Here is a 14,812-nt window from a genome sequence, read left to right as displayed (position 1 = left end):
ACCTCTTATATATTAAAAATGCCTAGAATCTTAATGCATTTTCTTAACTAGTAAGGCTCCATCATTTCCTCATCCTACAAAGGAAGAAATCAAGATTATGTTAATTGATCCAAAATCTTTGCAAATTTATAGTCAAACTAAGAGAGATCAAAGTGTATGGGACAACACAAGAAAAAACCATGCCAATTGCTTTGAGCTTGCTTATCAAACTATTTCTTCCCCTAATACACACAATTTTTATTTGGTCATGCATTTTACCAACCCTTTTCTACTACAAGGGAGGAAACCCATCTTAAATAGTTAAAATGGATTTAAAAAATGATTGTCCATTTAACATTGGCTATTTTGATACTTAATTTTGATGATGATATGGATGATAAAGTTATTGATGCTAATAATGTTTCTTACTAAGGGTTAAAACATTTTTTTATAGGGGAACCAAAACCCCAATTATCTTTACAAAATAAGAGCTAATGTATTTCTTTTTCAGATAAAGCTATGTTGGAATAGACAACATACACCCCTAGACAACTAGAAACCCATAAAAGACCAACAGACTAATAGAAACTAGGACCAAAACCAAAACTAAATGCCATAACTATACTAAGAGCACAAAAAGAAAAAAAATGCTAGGAGATAGAATAACCAGTCCATCACTAGGCTAGCTTTAGTGCCAGGTCCTCCTTCTTTTCCTCAATCTTCTTGATGACCACTTTGACATCCTATTTGATATGTTCCTTAGTCTTAGCCTTCCCTTTCTTGGTTGAAGATCTGTTTCTTTTCTTTCCCAAAGACTCTTCCATGGCCATTGCCTCATCTAGTCCAACACCATGATGTTGTCTTCTTGCATATCCACATTACTAGTATATTTCATCATACTTTCCACTAAGTCCTCCAACAACTTCTGGCAATTGTTGACCAAAGTAGAGGTGTTTATTTCCAAATTTCTCTTCTATCAACCAGCCCTTCAATATATATGTGAAAATTATTCCCAACATTACCCCTCCCTGCCTCCTCATTGAGCTTACCCTCAACTGCCTCCATTTTCATAGTTAGGGCTCTATAGTTAATGTTGCACTTTTTAATAGAATTATAGGTCTATTGCTCCATTTAAAAAGAATACATAGAGATGGATTTCATCATCTACAACACACCTAATGAAGATTAAACATCAATAACTCTCAAATCTTCCTCTCGTAATTTAACATGGACCTCATCCACATGCATGGTATTGGTGATAGGGAACTACCTCTCTCTAATTTCCTCATGTTTGTCCTTGAACTCTTTATGGGCCACATTGAGAGGGGAATTCTATGGCTTAATATACACATCATGAGACACATTTTCATCAAAAGAGTTATCTTGAAAAAGGCCTCTTTATCATAATCCTCCTCTTCTTCACCAATATTCACATTTTTTCTCTCCCTCCTCTTCTTCAACAGTCTCAACATTTTTGCCTCTCATCTCATCCTTCTTCTTTGATCTATCATTCACATCCTATGAATGTATATAAATAATGCAACAACAAGTGCTTGATAGTGTGAAAAGTTTTTCCACTGACCCACTAAGGTATTCACTCTCTACATCCTCCTCCATTTCAAAATTGGTATCCTTTTCTTCACCATGTCCTTTGAATTTTTCATTATTTTTTTGTAATTCACATTCTTCTTATATGTTTTCATCAATTCCCTTTTCACTTCTTCCAACTCATCCATCAATCTATTGCCTTTAGATTTACCATTTCTAGGAGTTTTAGGACTTTTATCTCTTTTAGTGAAGAAAGACAAAGGGAAGATTTTCCTTCACATGGTTCATCATAAATTCAAAAAATAACCTCATCTTGACCCTTCATGGAGGATGAGTTATTTAGTTTTTCCTTATACTCTTTGATGCTATGAGCAAGGTAACGCAACAGTAAAATGGGAAGTAAACACTAATCTTAGGTTAGAAATGATTTAACAAGATGAAATGATAATTTTGTGCCGTATCATACCTCCCTTAAAAAGTAACATATTTAGTAATAGCTTTGAGAACAAGTTTCCAAAAAAAATTAATGGACAATGTCCTGCAAGAGTGATCATACCTTCTCCCTAGTCATTAATGAATGCCTCTATAATCTATTTCTTGTCTTCCTTTCTTCTAGTCATATATGGCACCAGACTTCCTTTATCCAACTTCTTCCAAACTTTAGGTTCTTTTTGCCAAAAATCATAATTCCCTAACTCCGTCCTTTTCAAAGATCCTCCCATGGTGAAACTTCTACAATTTTCTTCAACTCTAGTGAAACTCTAAGTATAACTTATTATTCTTAGACAAATGCTAGAATAAATGCTCAAAAGGAAAAATACCCACAAAACATGAAAAAATCTCTGATATCAAAGCATTACCTTGATCTAAGTATTATATCATGACAATTCATGTCCGTATGCATGTTTTTCATTAATAACTAGATTTTTAAAATCCCCAAATTTACAAAACACTCTATCATGATCAATCACAACTTCTTGATTTATATACCCTAATAAACACTCTTTCCACATAATGGGTTTTGAGTATGCAAAAACTATGTTGGCAAGAACATCTACCCCATTTTTTTCTTCCTTATACATATGGTTAATGAACACTTTTTCTAAATTATTCACAATAGAAAAATATTCTAACATAATATTATGTATTGTCCATGAGGCCTTAACTATATTTTGCAAATAGTTAAGGATATTCATGGAATCTCCTTCAATCCATAACCACATGCATCTAGTTTTAACCACTAACCTTAATCCATGGAGAAGATTCATTGCTTCCACTAAGCAGTTAGTTCAACACCCAAGAGTAACTATTGTGCCTTTAATCATATTTTCATTTTCATTTCAAATAATTTCCCTAAAACTAGCAACCCTTGAGTTCCCCTTTTGTTGCCCCATCAAAATTCAACTAGTTCCACCCTTTCAAGGGACAAACTCATCTTGGAACATTATTTATTGTTGAATTTAGGGATTGCAAAAATATCTACAATGATCCATTTGTCAAAATCCACCTCATCTTTGAATCAACTATGATAATTTTCCACCACATTAAGTTTGATTCTAGCGGCTAGCACTACTAGTGCTCAAAAGAATCCTCTAAAAAATATATTCTTTCTTTCTTTCCTAAGGTTCCATAAAACATGGGGAGAAAGAACCAACCAGATATCTTTTCCCACTAGTAGTAAAAAGCCTCTCTATATAATGCATAACTCAGCCATAGTACCTAGTATGATCTACTAGAGGTTCTAGGTTTGGCAAAGACACATCTTGGTCTCCCAAGTATAAGGACACCACAAGAAAATATGATTTCAAGACTCTAGGGACCCTTCAAAAAGTAAACAACTATTAGAAAAAGATATACTTCTTATCATCAAATTATGCATCATGAGGATTTTGTTCTAAAGCATCAATGAGATGAAAAATTTAATTTTTGGTACGAGGTATTGGCTCCATACCTTGGCCCAAATAGGGGGAAGGGGGTGTGATAGGAACTTGCAACAAGCTTATCCCAAGGCCACAAAATAAGAGGCAACAACACTACCTTCCCATATAACCCAATCAAGTTCATTCACAATCAACACAACAAAGTTGAGACCAATAATGAAGGAAATAAAAATAGGATAAAGAGCCGTTAGATCCAACCATCTACCATTCTGCCAATAGTCCATCTGAGACTTGAGAATTGAGCCAAATAATACATCTATCCTTCAAAATTATGCACAGGGGGATCAACCAATAGAGAAATTGGGAAGTGATTAGACCCTATCTTAGTGATAAAGGAGAGAGAACACTAGAACCTATTAAATTAGTCACCCAAAATAAGAATTCTTTCTAAGCTTACCTGAATGAGATACTTACCCTTGTGGTGGTTAGACCACATATAGGAAAATCCTTGGAGATCTAAATCTAGCAAAGCATGCATATTGATGACATCCATACAGTCTAGTCTTCCATCCAGATGAGCTCGGATGGAAATGCCCCCTAATTTATCATCATAGTTTATGGGAGAGTTAAAATCATGCATAGCTAGCCATGGGATTTTAATGAATTTTTTTCTAAAAGTCTCCATCCTTTCCCAAAAGGCCAACCTCCCATTTTTTGAATTAGGAGCATATGCATTAGAGAGAATCCAAGAGAAATTGTCCCTTATGTGAGAAAACTTTATACAAATATTATTATTTTCAGCCAAAAGGACCTCGCCTTGAATAAGAAGATTATTTTAATGAATATAAATTTGATGTTATTGAAATCAATCACACTAAATTTCTTAAATATATTCAAAATAATTAACCTAGCTAGGTCCTAGTGACAAAAAAGAGTGACTTGCTAGTAAAGAATAAACTTGTAGGATCTTCACCTATCATTTGTTTGATTTCTCCTCTTTCATATTGTTTTCTATTCTTAGTGATGTTAATAAATAGTTAGAGGATGTCAAGCTTCTTGACTTTCTTCACTTGTATAATAGATTCTTTTGTATATTTTCTTATGTAGTGTATTTTTCATGTGATGTGTTTCTTGATATGTCTTTGTGTTATATTAAGCTCATTAGACGACCCTTTTATTTATCTCTAGTAGTGCAAAGTAATAAATGGACCAAACCAATAATTTTATTCATCTTTTTTAATATTCATTATTTTATGTGTAGTATCTATGGTATAGTGAACATGTATTATTAAAATAAATTTGAGATCTCATGGTGCCTATTTGGGGGTGATATGCAGTATTGAGATTTACCTTTTTTCTTTTTTTTTTTTTCTATTATGTTGACACAAAAAGATATTAGTATGTTCATCTCATGTAACCTTCTTCGACTATGTTTATAGTTCCACTAACTTTTAGGGATGAGGTTTTTTCATTATAGATATACCTAATATAAATGATTTACCAAATGCATATATTAAGTCTAGTTAGTAGTTCCCTTGTGTGCTCTCTTTTAATTTTGTGATCAATTTCCCTTGGTTTTGTCCCTACTCAAAAACATATCATTACATAGAAATGTATTTTTATTTTGGATGTATGTATGTTACCTTAAATCAATTCCTCTTGATAAGGTGTGCACAACCATTTTAACATGGGGCATACACTCCATGAACGTAGATGGTGCCAAATCCCAATGGTAGGAAGAATCTTCAATGTTCATTCTATATGGTACCACAAATATATTTATTTTATAATGGATATCATTGAGACAAAGATTTTATTTTTCTTTGTGAATGTTAAAACCAAGGTCTTCTTGTTAGTTCATTCACACATGAATCTTCATTGTTAGCATTTGGAAATTCTCAAACTTTTTTTTGGACTATTATGGCATGTTTAAGGTACATTCTTTTTTTTTTTTCACTTCCATGGCTTTTTAATATCTTTTTCTTTTTAGGTTGGTGCTATGTGTTTAGATGTTACTTTTACCATTATCCCTTTATTGAACCATTATTTTTTATGAAATTTAGGCACCCTTGGATCAATTCAATGAAAACTATACCTTCTACCATTCATAAGTGCTTTAGGTTTCTTCGTGATGGGTTCATTATCACAATTAATCATAGTCTTTACATGCCTTTAGAAAGTTTCAAAAATTTTATGCTTCAATTTTTCCCTACCTCCAAAACTTAAACCTTTGAAACCTTGCAAGATGCCATTTTAATGAGCTGTCCAAAATTCAAACATAAAAATATTATCATTGAGTAAACATAAAGGATATTGTATCTCCTAATCTTGAACCTAGACATCTTCCTAAACATCCTATTCAATTATATATATTCTATTATCTCTAACTCTTATATTTTACAAATGCCCAACATCCAAGATCTCTCAAGACAGTAAGGTTCCTTCATTTCCTCCTCAAAATGCCTATTGGTGCAATGTTCGTATACTCCTCAAGCTAGTACTTGTGGTTATAATGTTCATGGTTAACTTCCTACTATCCCACCAACATTATACTTTTCCCGAGCGTTATAACGAAGAGGCTCCTAAATGGCTAAATAATGACAAATTTCAGTCAATTGTTTAAGGATGCACACACTTAATGCCAAGAACAACCTAGATGTCTAGAAACGAGATGACCATAACTCACCCCTTGGAACGAAATCGATAGCTCTTACTTCATGATGGTCTTTTCTCTATAATATGGTGTCGAAAAAATACCAATCCAATGTGCAACCATTGAAAAAATACCAGTCCACTACTGACCTAATTCATAGTAAAAATGACAAAGAAAGTGAAGCCGTCAGTGTCATTGAGAGTAGAACTAATTTTACTGGAAAGGGAATATTCTGAACAAATTAGCTACAACTTGTCTGTCATGGTGAGCATGTGAAGAAGGATGATTCTTTCTACAAATTGTTTTATACACTAAATTCCAAAAAAGCTAAAATACAAGGATTTTTTTTGAAATTTTTAACATTTGATCTTTCATAGTTTTTGGGTTTACATATGGTGACAGTGATATGGGACTACCTCGTACTCTTTTTTGAGAGGCGCTTGGCACTACAAACGAGGCATACATACCCTACCCCCCAGTGGGATTTGAACTTGTGACCTCTCTTTCAAGAGTACAAGTTCTCTACCACTAGGCCAACTCAGACTGTACCATGTGAAAACTTGATAATCATGTACAGCGACAGATTATTGAACAGATGTCAAATTGAGATTGTCAAAATGGGAAGCACCCATTTCATGAATCGTGGTTTTACACAAAATTGCCTATAAATAGTGGTTTTACATAAAATAGCTCATAAAAAAGGCTAATGAATGCTGGTTTTACATATACTTGTTTATCAAAAAGACTAAACAAAACTCAACATGTACGATGGTCCAATTAGGGCCGACATCCTAGATGTACAGTTCACATTTCCGTAGTACAGTTCACAGAAAAAACCACATGAATCTCAATGCAATCTGAAATGCTTTCTATAGACAAAATTGATTGGTAGAAGCTATTATTGATTAAAATCGATTGATAGGAGGTCTTATTGATTAAAATTTATTGTTGTTGAATAGAGTGACATTAAATTGATTGCGGTTCTTTTCAAGAGATTACCTTCCACCTTTCTTCTCTTGTCAAAGATATTATTTGACAGAAATAACTATATTTTTTTGAACTATTCAACTATTTCCTATTAACTACATGCGTAGATTGACCAGCCACCTGATTCATGATGTGCTTCTGACCGAATTAAGTCAGTTTAATGACATTTTACAGCGCTGTATTGGTGATGAGTGTGTTATAATCTTTTACATGTGTATAATAGTCTAATTAACTGCAGAATGAGAGGTGTAAATGGGAATGGATTCCAGCATTGGCATTCAATGTGTTATTATCAACGCGGTCAATGCTCAACAATAATGATGAATTCTATATTTTATATTAGGGTAGAGGCTGTACGTGTTCTAATAGTTTGCTATGATGTTATGTGTTTAAGTAGTCAACAAAATATATTTGAGTAATTTTATGATTCAACATGTATGAAGGAAAAATGTGATTACAACTGAAAATTACTTATAGAAATCATAGGTTGGAAAATCAGTTTTTATAGAGATATACAAATTAAATAAATTGAACTTAAATGGCCAGTTGGCCATCCATGTTTGAATGGCCGTTACACTAAAATGTCCAATTATGGCTTTAAAAAAGCCTCAAAAAAATATAATAGGAAAACAATTATACCATACACTTAATCGATGGGCATCAATAATTTGCAAAGATGTTCTATGGTTGTAATTGGCTGATGCACTGAATTTTTTAAACACTGCAGTTATTCTCCATGAAGGCACAGACTGTGAAGCCATGAGATTCATGAAGCACTAACAAGATTAGGGATGGAATTACAAAATTTGAGTGGTAATTGAGCTTTCTCCAAATGGTGATAATTAGGAGATAGTTTTTATAGTATATGAATTGATGAGCTTAAGGAGATTTCTAATGAATGGTTCATAATGCACAACACTTGGTGAAGGTCCCATTTGCAAGCTTTGGGTTTAACCATGGAGGAAATTGCGTAGTTAAGTGCGCTTAAGCTGGAGTAGTACTGGGATGGGTGATCTCCCGAATGCTTCACCCTTGTGAGCATCACCTAGATCCAATGAGTGCTAAGTGTTCCATTTATTCTCATAACAGATGGATTCATGTTGAATCACTACTCACCAAACATGGGTCAATGAGTTTGACTCAAAATCACAGGATTAAATGCTAATAGCAATATCACAATTTGATGTGCTCTGGAAATTATCTCCTACTTATCAAATGATATATCATATTTTAGCAAAACATAATTCTAAGAAATGATAAAATGTACAATACCATTCTAAATTAGATATATGCATCAAATCTTCATAAAAGTGGTTATTTTTTAAATTAATAAAACTAACTCTTAGGTATAAAAATTGATGATAGTCATGTTCACCATTTAAAGAAGTGACAAGATCATGCTATTCTAGATTTTAATCTATAATTTTGAATTAAAGTAATTTGTAATATTTCTATTCATGATTTTTTACTATTTTTAATTAAAAAAAATAGATATTAAGATATTATAATAGAAAAACCAAGAAGTGGGAGTAGCAGATTAAGAAATTTGGTCTCCATATCATAATATGTAATGTGCATTTATTAGAAGTCTATTCAATTGAAAAAAAAAATTATTCTTAAATATTTTTAAGTCACAAATTTCTTTTGAAAAGCCTCCATTTTATAAGATTAGCAGAAATAGATACCTCCTCCAAAGAATGTTCTTAAACTTAGTATTAGTGATTCATCTTTGAGAAATCCTAGATGAACTACATTTGGAGGTGTTAGTTGTAATAGTAATAAAAGAAATTAATATATAGAATGAAGTTGAAAATGTATGTGATGTTTTAAACTTTTACGAGTGACTATATATTATTTTTGGAAAAATATTAACATTAGGAAAACAAAATGAAGATTAAAATCTATAATACATTTGAAATGTAGATACAATTGCAATTTTAAAAAGATAAAAGAAATCTTATTATGTTTTTGTTGTTGTAGTAGTATTCTTCCAAATTAACATGAAATAACTACTAAGCCTAATAAAGATTTTTGATATGCAAATTTCCACAACCTAAAATTTCCCTATGCACACATTTTTAAATAATAAATGAAAGTACCTACTATTATTTTTACCTTTTGTTTCTTATATTTAAGTTCAAGTACCCTTTTTAATTTTAAAAACATTTTTCCTTTACTATTTTACTAAGTATAGAACTAAATGAGTATAGTTGACTTTTTAGAATTTGTAGTGGGCCAAATTTCATATCAACAAGGGATGGAGTATGTTGGCCTAGTTTTTCATGTGTTAAAATTTCTGAAATATTTTAGCAAAAATCCAACTTACACTGAGTTAGGTTTACATGGTATGCATTTTAAAGAAATGCATGAGAAATTTTTGAAAATCTTTTTGTAAGAATTTTCCTTAGGGAAAAATTCACCCAAGATCAAAGACAACAATAGACCAGAAAGAGTATGATCATAATATTGATATGTATTCGATTCAATATTAAAGTACACTAGGAGTGCTGATATATAAAGGCCTCTGGAATGCTTCTAGAATGCATAGGAATCAGCAATATGATAAGTCATACAACTAGGCACATGTCCACTAGATATGGATTATCATCCATTAAGCATAGGAGTAAGTGCAATGATGAGAGGATAAGCCTACAAAGGTATAGCATGCAAAATAATGTTGTAGACACCATGTGCTAAATTAGGAGTGCGAATAATTGCATTTCTATATGACAACTCAATTAATTATGCAAACTTGAGTGTTGTAGACACCATGTGCTGAATTAGAGTTGCTTACTTCTGTGTTGTCAACATGATAACTCATAAAAGTACACAAACTCCTAAGTGTCTCACCAAATAAATAATAAAATAATGCACTAATATAAGTAAAATTAAGTAAAGTGTAAATAGTAAATATGTATTTACGCCAACACCCCTTCATAAGTGCAACTTAGGGGAATGCCCTTATGCTTATGAAAACTAGGATGAAATGCATAATGGGTCCCAGCTACTAGGCCATGTTAGGTACCCATGCACATAATAAAATGAAACCTCTCATAAAGTGGAGAGAGAGGGAAAACTTCATGGAAAAAACCCTCGCCCAAAAAGAGAGATGAAAAGACAAGATGCATCGATGGATGGAGTAATCAAGACCCCCACATTACAACATACATCAAGTATATACAAAAGTGAAGTAGAAGGAAAAAAACTATTAAGAGGAAAAAGTCCCCCCCATAAAAGAGAAGAAGTAGACAAGGTAGTTCCCCTCCCCCCTAAATGTAGTGTGTTGATCAGTGATAACTACTCCAATGTAGAAGCTAATCCATGAGTGCTGAATAATGTTCATCCCCTTTGGAAGAAACAATGGCAAAGGTACAGGTGAGATGCTTCCCCTATGTGTAGAAAGAATCTCAATGATGAACGATGTCTATGAAACTTGCTCATCTATCCCTGTGTCAATGTTGATGGTCGCCTCTCCGAACATTGCTGAGAAGAATGAGTGCAGATCTAGCAAGGATGGATGCAGAACATGTTCCAAAGAACCAACTATCTCCTCAAATGATAAAGAGACCTCTTGTAACTGTTGTATATAAGAATCCAAAATCACATTAACCCGTGAAGACTAATCATGTAGAGAATGGATATGAGGGTCAGAGTGAGCCCTTATGACAACTGAAGAAGGTTTTGCTTCATCAAAGAGAATTTGTACTCCATAAACAAACCTAAAATGTCTACTATGTAGTCATCTACAGAAGCTGATGCTAGAAGAAAAAGTGTACCCTGTTGTGCTGAAGGACATGAATCGATCACTGTGGCAATGGATGAAGTATTCACCTCAAAAAAGAGAAGACAAATTTCATTGATGATGTCTCCCACATCTTCAATGTGAGACTCCACAAGTAGACCTGTAATATCTGGAAGGAAGTCATCCCATGAAGCTGAAGTAGGAAGACATGGTTTTTCCTGCTATACTGAATCTGAAGCATCTGTGGCTAGAGTTGGATCAAGAGTAGCAATAGGAGCATTTGGAGGTGTGATCTCATCTAGAGAGGATGCAGCTACAACTAGAGGTAAAAGATCTTTAGGGAATGGAGGAATGTGTGGATCTCCATATAGCTCCCAAAGATAGATCCAATGATCATATAAATCAGATGACTTCATGTCATCAAGTGAATCCATACCCTCCATATCCATATAGAGAGAGTGTATGAAAAATGAGGGAACTAGTGTCACCATTGTATGAAAGTATTTTTGCATATGGTAGTGCATCGTGCTGACTAAGATAGATGATAACCAATTGACTCCACTACTGATAGTTTTGTGGTGTCAAGGTAATTAAGTGTTCCTCATTGACGATGAACTAATCAATTTACCCCCCAAAATGCAAAAAAAAAAATCAAAGAAACCCCCCCTAATGTATGATTCGGGCACTTTATAGGTAGTGCATGTACAATAGCCAATTTAGGGCCTATTTCTAAAAGTAGTATTTCTACCAAAAAACCTATAATCTAATTGTAGATCTAGAAAGTAGACAAAAAAATAAATTTTCAAAAAAAAATGGAACCTGATTGTGTCCAGATGAGCCCATACTAAGCATTTGAAGTGGTAAAAATTAGGATTTCAAACCACCTACACCAATGTGTAGATCACAAAATTCTACCCAAAAAAAAAAAAAAAAATTGCTCGCAAAAAGGAGTTTGTATGAGGGAGATATTGCTATTTGAAAATAGCTATTGTAATTATTTTTCTTGAGTCACTGTCATCATGCCTCCAAAAATCAAATGGTTCTAGATTTTGCCTCAGATGTCCGATTCGAATGAAACAAAATCCGATTTGGATGTTTTCTAACCTTTTAAATGTGATGCAAATATTTGATTTGCACCAACAAGCTTTAATCTTCATTGCAAAAAATTTCTCCTACAAGCCTGATGACCAATTTTTCCAAAAAAAAAATACAGATTAGGAAAAAAAATTGTAGAGATGCAGATGAAAAAATGCAAAACTGAAAATTAAATGTACATACCTAAAATGATCATACCAATTTTGCAAATTGGGCCTTTGGGTTGCCAGTTTGTAAAAAAATTGTTGCCTCAATTTTGACTATGGCCCAACATAGGCGAATTTATAGTCAATTCACTGAATTAATATTCCAAACACAATGGCAAGGTCCTCTTTGGCTCTAGATGCTCCCAATGACTGTGATACTCTAAATCTGGGTTAAGGTGTTGAAGCAAGAATGGTCTCGAATGGCTATGTGAAGAGAAATTCCTCATTCTCTAATACCATGTAAGAATTTTCCTTAGGGAAAAATTCACCCAAGGTCAAAGAACTCAAGAACAAGCACAATAGTAAACCAAAAAAATTATGATCAGAATATCAATATGTATTCTATTCAATGTTAAAGTACACTAGGAGTGCCTATATATAAAGGCCTTTGGAATGCTTCTAGAATGCATAGAAATCAACAACATGATAAGTCATACAACTAGGCACATGGCCACCAGATATGGATTATCCTCCATTAAGCACAAGAGTAAGTGCGATGATGAGAGGATAAGCCTACAAAGGTGTAGTGTGAAAAATAATGTTGTAGACACCATGTGCTAAATTAGGAGTGTGAACAATTGTGTTGTCTACATGACAACTCAGTTAATTATGCAAACTCTAGTGTTGTATACACCATGTGCTAAATTATATTTGCTTACTTCTATGTTGTCAACATGACAACTCATAAAAGTATGCAAACTTCTAAGTGTCTCACCAAATAAATAATAAAATAATACAATAAAATAGTGCATTAACCTAAGTAAGCTTAAGTAAAGTATAAATAGTAAATACATATTTACACCAATACTTAAAAAAACCCTTTTTTATATTTTCCTAGGTACCCTTTAAATTTTGTTTCATTACTTTACCTTACTTTAAGTCTTAGTTCACAATATAACCCAAACTTTTGTTTTAAATATTACATGGGTTACAATAGCCCTTCATATTCCTTAAGATCAGGGGTCGTTGCTATATCACCTTGAAGAGATGAGCTCCTTTTAACTACAATGACATAGAAATGAAGAGACACCTGTCTGTGGGACCCAGTGAATGACAAGGTTTTAAAATAGGATTATCATTGTCTATCTTGGATAATAGATCAATGAACATCACTTTGTTGCCAACGAAAGTTGAAAATTGTTTATTGTTGTCAACATAGTCACATGAAGACATGTGGTTATGTGTGACATTCTTCTTTGCAACTAATGGGTGTGTCAGAATGAGATGATAGTTGTCTATGTCCCATTTTTGCTTTATGATAGTGGGCTAGTTTCTCAATGTGCCTATGTCCACTATTGATCACAAAGTAAATCTAGGGTTGTTCCTATATCCTTATATAGAATTGCTTGTTCTTTATCCTTGGTGACATAGTGACAGATTGACACATGGAAGGTGATAGGACCAGCCCTTGCAAGAAGTTGTTGTAGGTTTCAGTCATGAATTGGTTTCTAGCTGTCAAATTTTCATTTTTCATGGAGGTAAACATTATGAAGAAAATGTGTTTTGTCATAACCATCTGATCCTTTCAAAATCAATGGACATTGCTTTGTCACCAATAAAAGTTGTAAGGTTTTTATTTTGGCAACATAGCAACAATAGAATACGTGTTTGATGGGCCCATCACACTTATAATATGGTTTCTTTATTTTTACCATCAGATTGAAGGTTAATCCAGAGATGTCACTATGTCATTTTCTAGAGTTGCAAGGTCTTTACTCTTGGTGACTTAGTGAAAAGGTGATACATATCATGGTGGCACACTTTCAAAAGTTTTTAAAGTATCATCATTGATCATCACACGCACAACAGATCAGAGGTTGTCATTATGTTGCTAATAAAAATTGCACGAACTTTATCTATAGAAACATAGCAATAGATCGACACATGTCCTATGACATATATGAGTAATACACAAATTGCTAGTGAGGTGGAGAAAGGTATATGTGTCAAGTTTGAATTAGGTTGACTATTAGGTTAGAAGGTTGAAGCTAAGTTAGATTTACATTTTATTTCTTGATCATAAGATTTTTATGAATTGACAACCCATTTTCAAACTCAAAAGGGAATGCCACTTTGTTTCTTCTTAGCAAACATTTATGGGAATTAAAAGCTTCTTGTGCAAACTAATATAGGGAATGTAATTAAGATGATCAAGAATTTTATTCTACAAATAGATTTTCTAAAATCCTAGAGCATGGTACCTATTGAAAAACCTATTATTTCACGTTGCCAAGCTATAAATTTTCTATGTCAAAAATCCATTGCAATGTTCAATGAAGAAGTGAAAAGGCCAAGGAAGTATTTTCCTTTGCATATAATTAAGAACTCTAGTATTTTCCACATTATCAATCATTATGCCTCCAAAGAAGGGTTTTTCTAGGAAGGTTGATTATGCTAGTAGAAATATTCTTGATGATTTCTTAAAAAAAAAAAATGAATTTACCAATGAGTCTACCCAAATAAAGAAGTTAGTCCCCCTAAACCCTAGGTTATAGGTTGTAGATAGATTATATGATAAATGGAATTGGACTAGGGATGTAGTGACATCTAAAACTAGGTTATAGTTATTCAAAAAAGAGTTTTTAGAGAAAATTGTTTGCCCCCTATGGAAATATTTGGAATATTTACCTAGGAAAATTTGTAGTTCCTGGAGTTTTCATGGACTTGGACCTCATCAATATTGTATCCCAAAATTATTATCCAATAGCTAGGATGGTGAGAG

Source organism: Cupressus sempervirens, chromosome 6 (genome assembly GCF_028749045.1).
Source record: "Cupressus sempervirens isolate cs-2001-9-10 chromosome 6, ASM2874904v1, whole genome shotgun sequence".
Classification (NCBI taxonomy): Eukaryota; Viridiplantae; Streptophyta; class Pinopsida; order Cupressales; family Cupressaceae; genus Cupressus; species Cupressus sempervirens.
This window is presented reverse-complemented; position numbering follows the sequence as displayed.